The sequence below is a fragment of the Ambystoma mexicanum genome, chromosome 1p, assembly GCF_040938575.1.
Source record: "Ambystoma mexicanum isolate Mex_15411 chromosome 1p, UKY_AmexF1_1, whole genome shotgun sequence".
Classification (NCBI taxonomy): Eukaryota; Metazoa; Chordata; class Amphibia; order Caudata; family Ambystomatidae; genus Ambystoma; species Ambystoma mexicanum.
Genome location: NC_090921.1, coordinates 1,270,037,532 through 1,270,051,096, shown reverse-complemented (window position 1 = coordinate 1,270,051,096; position 13,565 = coordinate 1,270,037,532). Strand labels below are relative to the sequence as shown.

The following is a 13,565-nucleotide window of genomic DNA, read 5'->3' as shown; positions in this document are numbered from 1 at the left end:
CACCCGAGCAGCGTCTTCCATAACCAATACTGAAGTCCTGTTGGGCACTGACTGGAGGATCCAATGCTACAGGCCAGACGAGTACTGGAAAGAAGTTGGGGTAACGTTTTAAGTGAAAAAAGTGGAACAGTTTGTCAGCATTAACAACAATATTGCCAACAGAATTATGCAAATGGGAATTTCTTTTCTTCAGGCAGGGGTTTGAAATTGCTGGGAGCCATTTAGCTCCGGCTTCAAATCTCAGTGTCTGGTTAGCATGAAACCAACAGCTATCAGGAGCTACGTTTGACTCCTCAGGCAAACTGGTGCCTTACAAAGATGTTCATGTGATATTAACTTCGAGTATTTGAGAATGTTAAGACAAATTAGGACACATGTACTACACATTTAAACATAATACATCATACCTTATGCGCAAAAAGTTAAAATATGTTTATCCCATGTGGAAGTTACATTTGCAGAGCACTGGGTACTCACTCCTGGGTCCCCAGAGGTAGTCCCTGCCTATCGGGTTATCCCGACACCCAGGATCTGGTTTTAGCTCCTGTTCATCGAATCCCAATTACAATGCCTGCTAGGTACTCACTATGTGTAGATATGAGAGAGCTCATCTTCCATGGGCGCTGTACCAAGCATGCTCAATCCAAACGCTTGCTGTCTGATACGAAACTAATGATTCAGACCCCAACTCTCCCCCTGTGCTAAATCCCTCAGATTCAACATCAGTGACTCATCCAAAGAACATAATGCCAAGAAACCCCAGATAACTTGGATGCAGCACACCAGCAATCAAACCCTTCATTCTGGACTTAAACCTTGCAACAACTGTCCAAGCCCTAGACCTAGAAGGATCAGAGAACAGCTATCCTAGCATCCCCCTGACCCATTCCACCACATCTCTGCCGTGCCACAAAAGCAAATCGATCGCAGTACTTTGCACACTCAAGGAACCATGTAAGTTAGCCATCAGGAGCTCCATTAGCATCAAAACCACCAGCAATAACGAATGCACCATCCTACCTATGCAATACACTGACCACCACTGGAGAGCAGAACCACACATGACAGAACATCGTAACTCTGGAAACCACGAAAGGCAGCAGACTACAGTAGCTAAATTGCTACGCTGCAAGGCCAACAACATTCTTGCACATCAAATAGGCCCCCTTCTCCTGGCATTTAGGAGGGAACTGAACACTGCTCTTCAAGAAACACCTTGAAAGTCGAAGAGTGCCGATTCGTCGAACCACCCCTTTCACACTCCCATTAGTTCCTCCCCTCCCCCCATTGCTTCCCCCGTGCCACGCTTGTAGAGAGCTCCATTGCTTGACAGCTAGGTTTGCCGCTTGGAATCCTTTTGCATGTATGTACAGAAATCGTGTGCATGAACAGGTTCAAAGGCTTGCAAGGTTCACATCTCCTTGACGGTATACAAGAAGAAATGTATGGCATGGAGAGTGATTGATTAATGAAAAGTGAGTTAGTCAGGCTCTCCATCAGTGAAAGGGCAGACTCTCAGTGCGAATGATTGGTTGGCGGTGGATAGAGGCCTCCCGAGACCCTTTGTGCACAAGCTGCTTCCCCAATCACTGAATGAAGTACAAACTGATAAAATATTGGAGGGTCACTGTGAGAAACCTGAAGGTGTCTCACTTACTAGTCCCCCGGGATCTGTCACCCAAGTGGCAAGGACACGACCATCGCTATTGGATCCAGTTCCTGGGGGTGGACCAGTGCGGAATGATCACCTGGATGGGGGGTCTTAGGGGAGTGGAAGTGGGACACCGAAAGGTGAGAGGCAGTATCCCCTTCCTTATGACACCTTTTCCCCATCCTGTCGAGTAGGATACTCAGGAACTTTTCCCGCCCCCCGCCCCCTTTCCAACACAAACACTTTCTCACCCCCATGAGCGACAACGGACGAATATCAGAGCGGTTTACCTGACATGTCCCAACACAAGGGTCAGGCAATTTCCAACAGCTACGCACCTGACTAGCCTTGTCCTTCCCCACTGGGATAATAGGCGGAGCACAAGAGCACAATCTGACCAAGTACCAAACACGTGAGGAAGTCGCTATTCTAGGACAGCAGTTCAGGGTAGAAAGGTGGCAAGACCAGAAAGGATGTCAAGGAGGGAGTTGCCCATGCCCTTTTCAACCCAGACCCGCAAAGCCTCTGCCAAAGGAAACATAAGACTGGGAATCGCAGCTGGCGAATGGTGTGACGGATGTCAACAGTATATGGAATCCTCCATCACTGAGCCAGGGCGGGGAGACGCGGTTGCCATTGTGGTATCCTCCTTGACCCCAGCGGCAAGTGAAAAGTCAACGATTTCAGCACAGCCGATGAGTCGGAAGAATCGGATAGTGCGCCAGACTGTTAGACTCAAGGTTGCAATGGCAACCTTAAGAAGATTAAGAGACAAAAGTTTTGGAACGAACTTGGTACTAGAGGTAGAATGGTCCGGCGCCACATGGGCGTTTGGTCTGAGGTATCTGACTGGTACCCCTCTCCTGAACAAAGACTGTTGAAAAAAAGGGTAAAGAAACTAGAGCCAAGAGGCCTTAAGGAAGGCCGATGTAAGGTGTCAAGGTGGTCATACACGGGTCAAGCAAAACCCCTTGTACAATCTAGAGTCCTTGACACGTTGCATATGTTTTGTAGAGAATAGTGAACTAACTGTGAAATGGGCGTTTGGGCCCGGCAGAGGGGGAACGCCGAACAAACTTGTTATTGTGAATAAACACGCCCATACCATAGGCTAACAAAGTGACCCAGCGAGACGTGATCGCCTGTTAGAGAGGCTTGCATAGCCTGCTGGAGAGCGCTTCACATATATACAGTTATCCAGTCATGTGCATAGTTACCAGTACATGTTGCTATGTGCATCATTCCAAGTAAGATCAGCTTGATCACCAAGGTGCCAGTTCTAGATTCCATGTAAATTCAGTTGTGAACTGTTTCCCTGGCTGTCGGTAGTTACCGTTGTGGGCTTGAATAAAAGCGCCTTCATTTACACTCAATAGTGTGGATCATTTACTCATTTGACCTCATCAAATTGGCGAAGAGGATCGGATACGGAATCATAACATCGCCCTTCGGAAGCCTTTGTTTAAAGTTGTAAAGTGCTGTGGAAGGTCTGAGCCCAGATGAGGGGGATTGAACAAAAAAGGTGGTTGTTTAAAAAGATAGAGACTTTTGAATATTACAAATAAAGAACTTGATAGAAAGGCGATAGTGAACCCGACTGAGGGACGTCAAGAGAAAAGTGTGAAGAAGCTAAGTGAACACCATTGTGACAATTATGAACCCGACAGGGATGTCCACAGTGAATGGTTGGTCTGAGCCTGATTGAAGGCGGCTAACCACATAGAGGCGGATCAGAGCCCGGTTGAGGGAATCCAAGGGTGAAAGGTAATCACCTTACATGAAGGTTATTGGAACATTTGTTTTGTTGTTTTGGCATATCAGGCCATCTGAAGCAAGAGACTTTGCATGAGAAGCGACTTGGGCACAGAAGGCCCTGATGTAGAGAAAAGGAACTGTGCGCTTGTGCCAGAGAAGGCCAGGAGTTTGCTGTGTCTTGTCCCGTGCTAAAAACATGGTGAAGGGAGACCACCACCATAACTTCCTGACTTATTTTGTGAACACTGCTTTACTTTCTTGTGAACATTATCCCAAAATATTTTGTAGCATAGCTGCAAGGATTGGCAATAGGTTTTCTTAGTATAGGCCCTTTGTATTTGACTCGACTCCACTAGGACGGTCTTATTATATGATGTTCGTAGCATGCTCCCATCTTACATTTAGGTTTAGATTAGGCGTTTATCTCACCCAATTTACAGTTTAATAAACACCCTTGAACTGTGATCACTTGTGTCTGTCTTGCTTTGATACCATGCCTTTCTTACAGTCACTCAATGACATTGTACAGCATCCCATTCTGGCTTCCCTGCAAAACCCAACTCTGCCCAGCCGTTACTGTGAGCAGGTCTTAGTAAATGTGTGAAGCGCACACATGAGTGACTACACATGTGAGGGATTGTTAAAGGAGCAGGGAGCAAGAAAGTTGACTGCACTCTACCCGAGGCTGCCGGTATATTGTGTTAGCTTGAAAAAAGAAATTAAATTACTTGGGGAAAATACTTTGCTGTACAGTGCTTCTTTTCTAACTCTATGCCTCAAACTGAGATTCCCATTGGTGAAGAAGCCTGGGCTTGCATGCAGCAGCCTACCATACTAGCAACATTGACTATACTGCTGCTTCAGTCACTGCTCGTTGATCTCTAATTTCCATGTCTCATGCTGCCCTTTGTTTTGCAGCATGCCACGGCACCGCTATTCTCCCTCCACATGGTCATGGCAGGGGTGCCTTGTTTGCAATCCTTCTGCATGGGAAACCTGGGCGATTTACCTGGGTGCCAGATTTTATTCACGGGGTTGGGGGAGTGGGGAGGTTATATATCACAGGGGACCATTATTTAGTATTTGGGCGAGTGCTGTCACTAGTAGTGTAGTAGTGTAGTCACCTCTCCCTGTGCCGGCTAGCCTACTGATTTGGTCTGCCCACTGTATACATCCTATAGTTTGAAGCGGCACAGAAGGTTGACTCAGGGCAGGAGTAATCTGTTTGAGTTTCTTCCTAGATCGACGGCACTCATCACCATTCACAAGGCGAGAGAGTAGGGTCAGTTTATGAGCACCATAAAGCTTTGGTGCAGAGAAGGGCTGGAGCGTGGTGTTGCCGACAATTTGGCGGCATGGAGGACTGTGGAGACAGGGACAAAAATAAATAAATTAAAAAGTATGGTATGCAACTCCGCACACCCCTCCACCTAACCTCTTCTTCCATTCAAAGATGCTTCTGCTGGGGCCCTCAGTTATCCCTTGGCATACCCTCGTTGGTTCATTCCGAGATAGCAAGTTGCAGACTAATCTGCATCTTCAGAAGGGAATCCTAAAGACACCCTCCATCCTACTACAGGCAGCCTCTCAATGGATTGTTTTTATTTTTTCGGTTTTGGGCATGTATTTCAGGCCTCTTAAAATCCTACCAGAACTGCTGGTTGAGTAACTTAGTTTATCTATTAAACTTGAGATAAATTAACTTCATCCATGAACTTGATGGTGTAATTTATTTATAGAAAAAAACATGACATGAAGAAACATTGGCAGCAATGTTATGTGCCTCTTCAACATTCTCCTCGTCTATCTACACACGTTCGAACACAATTCCCTATAGACGCCCCCACCCCAAGAGTACAAGCTCGCCACCATGTGCCAATAGGTCTGGCTAATGGGAGAGTTCGAATACATTTGGTTGGTAGGCTCAGAGTTTGCAATAGCTTGTTGGTTCGAGTTAAGGCTCGAATAAGCCTTAAAGTTAGCATGCTAGTTAAGGTTAGGCTAAATGACCCCATACAAAATAGACGATCAGCCCACACCCAGGGTAGGGTAGGAGTGCGAGTTACTGTTTGGAATTATTAAACAAAAATGAGCACTAAATATTGCAGAATCTTACCAGAAAGAATATGGTTGGCTGCAAACTGATGCAGAATTAGACTAAAGAGTGCAACAGTGCATGCGTTTATTTTAAGAGTCATTCTTTTTTTTAACACCATGCAGCCGCTCACAAACGCTCGGTGCCATATTCCACAATATTTGTGGCAGAGGACTGCAGAAAGATCTACAGGCCGCAGCCTGCTGTTGGCACAATATAAACTCATTAAAATGGATGTGCAGAGCCAATTATGAATATACATTTCCCGTGAATCTGCCGTCTCAAAGCCAACTAGGCTTGAAGGGCAACAACCATTTATAGAACTATTTTGAAGCTCAACACAGTAACTCATCTGCCTCCTCTGCAGGGGAGGGGCTGGGTGCGATGTAGCCCCAGCAGCTACAGATACCACAGGCACTAGGCTCTACTGCCGCTGTCCCTCCTTGTCATGATGCCTGCCTCCGGGAAGCCAGACCAGGCCCAGCAACCCCGGAAGCAGGCATCATGCCATTTGGAGCATGCCCAAAAACCCCAGTTAGGGGCTGTTTGGGTGCAGTCCTGGCGCCTATGGCGCCAGGTTCATAAGGATAAAGTTAGTCCTGGCGCCATGGGCGCCAGGCTCATTACAGAAAAACTACCCAATGCAGACCATGCTGCATACTTACCTGGTGCAGACCATGCTGCACAAACCCACAAGCCAAATGGGGCTTAGGAGGGACTATTTTACCTAAGGGACTACTTTTTACTTGGGTGGGGGCTGTGGAAGAGTACTTAGCTGGGACTTCTTCCAAGGCTATTTAAACCACGCCCGGACAGCCACACGTGCTTCGTGTTATTCTGCATTCAGCAGTGTAATGCTCACCGTGCCTTCAGCAGCTTCCAGTCTTCAGCCACGCCCGCTTCAGTCCTGGACCACCTGGAAATGAAAAGAAAGAAGAAGGGATTTAAACTTGAAACCTTACCTGAATTCTTGGTCCATCACACCGTCTATCTTGAAGAAGTCATCGCACGCGCGCCGCCACGCACCTCGCAGCGCCGCGCTGAACTCACCATCCAGTGCAGCTTTTCCTCACTCCATCGCAAACTCTGCACAGACCGCTTTCCGATATCTAAGTGGACAAGAAAAGCCAGGTGAGCAAGGAATGCAAAAGGGCAATACAAGCTCTACCCCCCAAAGACTTACCTGATTTACCGCAGGGGGGTACTCACCTCATCTTGGGTCGGCGCAGTTAACTCTGCATCATCACGTACCCCGGCCCCCAAGGGGAAAACCACTATAGACTTACCTGACTCTCACCAACTGCCATTTGGACTCTTCGTGGTGGTTAAACCGGCAACCTACAAGTAATCGGAAAGAGTGAAGATCAGACATTTGAACTCTTACAAACTATTGGATTCTAGAGTCAATACTGGAACTCACCAATTCCTCCACGCCAGTGAAGTAACTGGTCGTCTACGCGCCCCTGCGCTCGATGCAGGATGGAGAGCTCATCTTTCTAAACCATCAGGTGAGATTAAGAGGGAACATCAGGAGTGGTCAGTGGGCAGACAACGGGAGTGGAAAGTGGGTTAACGCTCAAATTACGGGAGGTTAATCCCCCTTTCTCCTTTGCAGAAAGATATTCATACAAGCCGACATACGAAGTTAAGTGGGTCTGTCCAGTCAGTCATCTCGGCTCTACGTGGCACCAGGCCAGTCCAGATCGACGCCCCCGTGGGAATCAGGTGAGCGTAACACTCCTCCCCAGCCTCTCATTTGTCTCATCAGGAGTGTACAAAAAAAAATAAATAAAAAAAAAAACACCCAAATAAAAAGAGCCCATAGTTCTGAAGTGCGATGTTGCATTGTCCTTCGAACTTTTATTAGTATTATTATTATTATTATTATAAGGGCATTCATTAAGCAGGGGCCTAGCTTTGAGAAGCAATGGAAGGCATTATAATTCATGGGGGGATTGGGTGGTGAGAGAACTTAGCGCGGGAAGGAGATCAGATTTGTATATATGATCTGCGGCACACTCCTTCCCATGAAAGCTCAGGCTGCCACCCTACTGCGTCCTTACTCCCCACAAAGAACCTAGAATGGCAAGTCTTCTGCTTGCTGCAGAAACCATTGCGTGTGGAGCCATGGAAGAGGAGATAGTCACTCCCTGCTTCAATCGGGGTCCTCTAGACTGATGCTGGGCGCTGTGTCCAAAAAGCCTTTGCTGTCCATGGACACATCCAGCCTCCCTGCCTAGGCCACATCCTGCACCACAGCATCTCCCAGCTCCGTGCCCCACCATCAGCAGGTTGTTAAACTACTGTTACGGACAACATGCGCATTAATCCAACCCCACACAATGCTTCCCTTCATCAGCACTGGAGGTTGGGCTACCAAGCCTTCCCACTCTCGAGTTCAAGCTTATGCATTCCAAAATATACAAACATGGATAGAGAATCATTTTTCTGACCATATACAAATGCTATAACAGGACATGTTTACAAAAAAGAAAAATCCTGTGCCGGCCTATATTTTAACTTTCACTTTGATAATAAGGATGTTTATTTAGCTCAAGATTTTATTAATTTGTTAAATATTCTTGGTTTTAGACGATGCTCTTGTCCTTTGCAATCAGCTGGATACTTACTTGTTTTAGTATTAGGTTCATTATTTTCTTGGTTTCCATTTCTCCATTGTCTTGGCCTCACGATTTTTTAGTTCATTTTGTTGCAAGATCCAGTGAAAGTCAAATGTTGCAACAGAGCCTAAAATAAAGTGGTTTATTTGCAAACTGCACCATATACAGTCTGATGAATTACAGGCTCTATATTCCTCCTATCCTGGATATGATCTGACTCCAATGCCATGTATTCACTTTTTACAATAAGGTTTTATGGTGCCTCAATTCTTCTGACCCTATAATTCAGCAACAGAAGTCCAGTACCTATCTTAACAATTGTTGGTTTACTCTAGAACCTGGGCAACACAAAAGGCTAGGCTGAGAGTTGCTGTGCTCCACGCATTCATGTCCTTATAACAAAGTTTACAATAAGCATCGGGCAGCTCATTAAAAAAAGCAGTCCCACAAGCTAAGAAACACCATTTCTCACAGAGAATCTCAGCTGCATCAGTGAGTGGTTTAAAATCTATTGAGAATCGACCACCTCGCGATCGATGAACTGTATTGTTCCGACACTAGAACTCCGAGGAGGCATCAGTGTTCTTTCTGGAGAAAATAACTAAACTGCGGGAGGCGATTAAGACAACCTAAAATGCATGTGACTCCTCATTCCCTTCGCAAAGATCTCTGCATTTTAAGTGCTTTGACCTTTCATATTGCACAGACATAAAGAAAGGGCAATCCGACTCTTTTTTAGAACCTTTGCCTCCAAGTTTTAGTAAGGATCACATTGTGGCAGTGGATGATTAAACTAACATTATCAATTCCTCTTTTCAGAGAGGTGACACGAATCTGGCCAATTCGTCCTTTCTCTCCAGAGGAGAGTCACCCCCCCCCGCCCCTTTGAGGCTAGGGAGGTGAGACTGCTTCACAAGAGGGTCTGGGCAAGTGGGACTTCACTAGGAGGGACTCCCATTCCAACATGGAACTTTCATGTAGGCAGAAAAGGGAAGTTTTGACTGGAAGTCGGAGAAACTGTTGCATTCCCTGCTACAACTATACATTATAAAAGATCCTTCTGTGACCCTATTGGCTTCAGGTAGTGGTTAACCTCACCTATGTGCAATAGTCATGGAAGACCAATGTCATTTAATTAATTCTAATGATGTGTATAAGACGCGAGTGATGGGGAACTCCCAGGTTATGGCTGTGGGAGGACTTTCACCAGCTCTAGGGGCCTTCTGTGGCCGGAACCACGAAGCGTGGGCTAACAAGCCTTGGCGATGCACTGCGCTGGTGCCCTGGCCCGTGTTTCCCCAACATCAACTGCAAATCCCATGTTGGCATGGGTTTGCGTGCGCGCAGCATGGCCTCTTAAGGAGACCACGCTGCCCATGTCAGGTGCTGGTAATGGTTTCTCGATGGGCACGGGCAGAACAGTGTGCGGGTGAAGAGCTGCATTGTTCCCAGGCGGCGGCGAAACAAGCCAAGTGTTATATTTGTCCCCGGGCAGCGGCTGAGAAGTGGGCAGCAGAGAGCGCGAACGGGGAGAGCTGGTTCTCCAGCTGCCCACACCCAAGGAAGCAATGTCGAAACCGGTGAAGTGCAGAGTGAACGGCAATCTCGTTACCGATTCTTCGCCTTCTGTCATCGGCTCGGGGGTTGCTGTTGGCGCCCAGAGCCCGAGATAAGTGCTCAATTAATCCTCCTCTTACATTTGCTAAACACAGGATTGTTTAATCATGATTTTACATTTTTAAGGACGTTTGTCCCAGGTAATTAACAGGAGCTTTGGGGATCATTTACATATTTACACGCCAGGAAAGTTACATGCACTCTGTACAAAAGCATGGAACTGGAAGCTGGGCATCCCAAGCTAGTCCTAGCAGTTCTCACACGTTGAAGAAATGTGTTAAATTAGGAACAAGTACTCTGTTTTGTGTCGGCTCATTCGCTTAGTGTCCGTCTTCAGCAACTCATGCATTCATTTCAATGTGCAAATCATGTTTGTCATTTCACTACAGGAGTCCTGTGAAGTAGGATTAGGTGTACAGGTTGGATTGCAGGGTTTACACAGGTTGATTAGACAGGAGACTGGCCTGAATGGGCAAGGTGATTGAAGGACAAGAAAGATACAGGATTGCTGTATGTATTGTATATCACTTTCCAATAGATCCTCCCCCTTCCTATACAATCAAGTACCCTAACCACCACTTACCCATCCACAGCTTCTCCCTAACCCTCTCCCTCCAACCCCCCTCTTATTGGCTGCTGCAGTGTTTCCCCATCACATCAGGCATCTGTGCCAACCACAATGGGAGGGCCGTATTCCATTTGGCTTCTGTGGATAGGGAAGAGTTGCGTGACCTCCCTCAGGCTTGACACGTGGTAGGAGAGCAAGCGCTATGCAGAGATGAGTCCTTGAGCGACCGGGCTACATCAAGCTGCAGAGGCAGTGGTGATAAGCAGACAGAGATCTGCTAGCTGGGGGTAGATCAGATGGGTGCCTTTAACGAGCAAGATGCTCCAGTCAAGGCGGGATAGAGGATGGAAAGACAACTATCTTCCCAAGTGGCATGCCCATTGAAGAGCAGTGGTGGGCCTGGTGCCCAGCAACCAGCACAGAGAGCAGAGAGGAATGGAATCCCAAGCTTCTGACAGTCCAGCATCTTTCTCACCACAAGAAGCACAGAGGGGGAAAGACGCTACAGGCCTGTGCAGGCAAACATGATAGAGGACTCTGGGTTTCCAGGGCACAGAAACCGACATGGGTTCGAAACCGAGAGCAAACAGGCCCACAGCCACTTTGGACCAGAGAGCAAATAATACGAACATTGTACTGAAAGGATTGAATAGCCACCAATACTACGAACAGTCAAGAAACCTTAACGTGCCTCCGGCCCCTCTAGTCCATAGAGAAAAGGGATACAAACAATTTAAAATAAGGCTGGAATAGACAACAAAGATAGCCAAGATAAGTGAATGAGACGGGCACATGGCCCTCAACAAATTAGAGTGGGAAAAGAGAGAAACTGTATAGCAAGGTAGAAAGTAACCGCCAAGCATGTCAAGAATGCACAGAACATGATCCCGTGTTGAGAGTGAGTAAAGGTAAGCAGAATACTCTAACACGAACAGCACAGTGAATAAACCACAGGGAGCAGTGTTATTCGACAGAACAAACTTTTGGGAGGTCCCAAAGCTACAAAGGTGGCAAAGAAAGTATTTTCAAATTGTCCTGGAGGGATTGGAACATTAAGAAAAGAATAAACTGTTTCCTTATCGGAGGAAGAGGGAAACTCTTACAGAGACTATATTTTACAAAAGGATTTTGTGAAGACAATCTATAAGAACGTAAACTGAGATCCAGTCAATAATTGGACCAGGCAGAAGTGAACAAGCCTCCCCTTTTTTGAGTTAGGTATTTTTCTAAAGTGGTAGTGGTAGGGCCAGTTAGCTACTTTGGGCTCAGACAGAAGACTTTCATTTGCACTCGACAAGCACCCTTAGCTTTACTTTTGTTAGGTAGGGAACATCTCTCATCGATGGGGTTAGTTAATAGTTTTGATTTTCATTTAAATAAAACTTCTGAATCATGACCACATGTCATCCGAGTCCTCCTCCTGGTTCACCCACAGACGTGTTCCCCGTCCCAATTAGTGCAGAAAGATGCTAAAAGCTCTCCTTTTGTAATGCTCATCAGCCCACGCATGAATTAGCTGCAGGGGAGGGTCCCGTGTGGTGCTTCCTTACTCTGTGGCCACTGGTTTGCAGCAGCGGCATACACTGGGCAGGAACAATTGGCATCACCATCATTGTTGACACCCATGTGGAGGCCAGATTTGTTTTTGCAATTCTGATCCTTCCTGCCTCTCAGTTGGCCTGCTTGCGGTCTCGATTCATTCCTGGCCTTCGAAGCAGTAATCGCCAGTTGGAGTTAAACCAGTACCCTTAGGAAAAGTGAAGTTTTTGAAAAACCGTAGTGTGAAGAACACGTGGCGATTTGGATCAAATAAATCATTTGGCAACAAAGCATTTTAAAAATATTCAACAGAGAATAGGGTGCCCCCTGCGCATTAAAAGATTTTTTATCAGTCTTGGTGCTTTGCAGCAGAGGCTCAGAGAGGGTAATAACCTTTGACTTGCTGGATGGATTTGGATGAAATGTTTTAAACCAAAGGTTTGTCAAGAGACCCCACCAACCCCCTTCTGAAATTTAAGGGAACAATGCCAAAAAATGAAATGGTTAAATCCAGTTTTCAGCCTACTCCTATTCATTTTCCCATACAGAAAATGCAGTTTAATAGCTGTAGTGCAAAAAAACTTTGGAAATGTACTCCCCACCACCTTACATAGTCTAATAATGTTCTCATTAATATTTTCAACAGCTGTTTATGTAGTCACTCCTAGGGGAACACTGGTTGTTTTGACAGCAGCACTTAGATGGCCTGGCTGTAGACGCTATATAAATGCCAATACCAACAGATATAGCAATCGCATCTGACTAGAGGTTGGGAGTGTGAAAGACGATATGTGAAGTTGGGGATTTAGGGGTGGGCTGGAGAGTGAGTTACAGGCAGAAAATGTTCAGTTTAACAGGGGAAGACCGCAAAACATACTCAAAACAGAATGTGCATCACACGAAGCAATGGGCGAGAGCGTTAGGGAGGAGGAACACCAATTGAGTGGAGTGAGGAGACGTGGAAAAAGAAAGGGGACACATGTTGAGTGCCCGAGAGGACGCGGAAGACTAATTGAGCAATTTTTCCCAGTTAAAACAGAAAGCAGTGAACCGCCACTCTACCACAGGAATGTGTTATTAGAAAGGATTACTGTGAAATGGTCATGTGAATAAGGAGTTAACAAAAAAAAAAAATGGGCGTTTGTTAACAAATGAATGGTGACACATGGCCAGTGGCCATGGTTAATAGGCCCAAAAGAAAAAACTATTGGTACAACAAGAACAGAGGCCACAGCTGAAGGCCATAGCTAGTGAAAGCTCACAAAACTATGCAACATGTTCAGCCGCGACAAGTGGCCAAGGCTGAAGGCCATGGCTAGTGAACCCAAAAGAAAACTATTGGTACAACAAACAAGTTTGTGGGAGCCACTCTAGTGAAAACGAAAATGGGTCAAGTACTATGTTCTATGGAATTTCTCCCATTCAGGAGGGTCTACAACCATGTTTTAGCTCACTGCACCCTCCAGAGAGGAGAAATAACAATTTGCATATCAGTCTGGTGCCAGCCACAAGGGCAGTCCAGCACCAAAATGCTGGCAATTCTCCTCTGAACAAGAGTGCCATCAGCAACCCCAGACACATGTGTTGGTTGTAGACCCTCCTGAGTGGAAGAAATTCTCAGTTCTCCGTAAAGGGGCTCTCACACTCTTGCTTTATTGGGGGAATTTGGAACAGTGACAAAAGCCAATCTGTACAAAGAAGGGAGTTGACCGACAGAAC

General features: G+C 46.3%; 1 protein-coding gene across 2 annotated transcripts in view; it reads right to left on the bottom strand.

Annotated features, from left to right (window-relative positions):
• Positions 1-13,565, bottom strand: part of PRRG2 (proline rich and Gla domain 2) — a 214,329-nt gene that overhangs the window by 81,513 nt on the left and 119,251 nt on the right. The gene's annotated exons all lie outside the window — the stretch shown is intronic.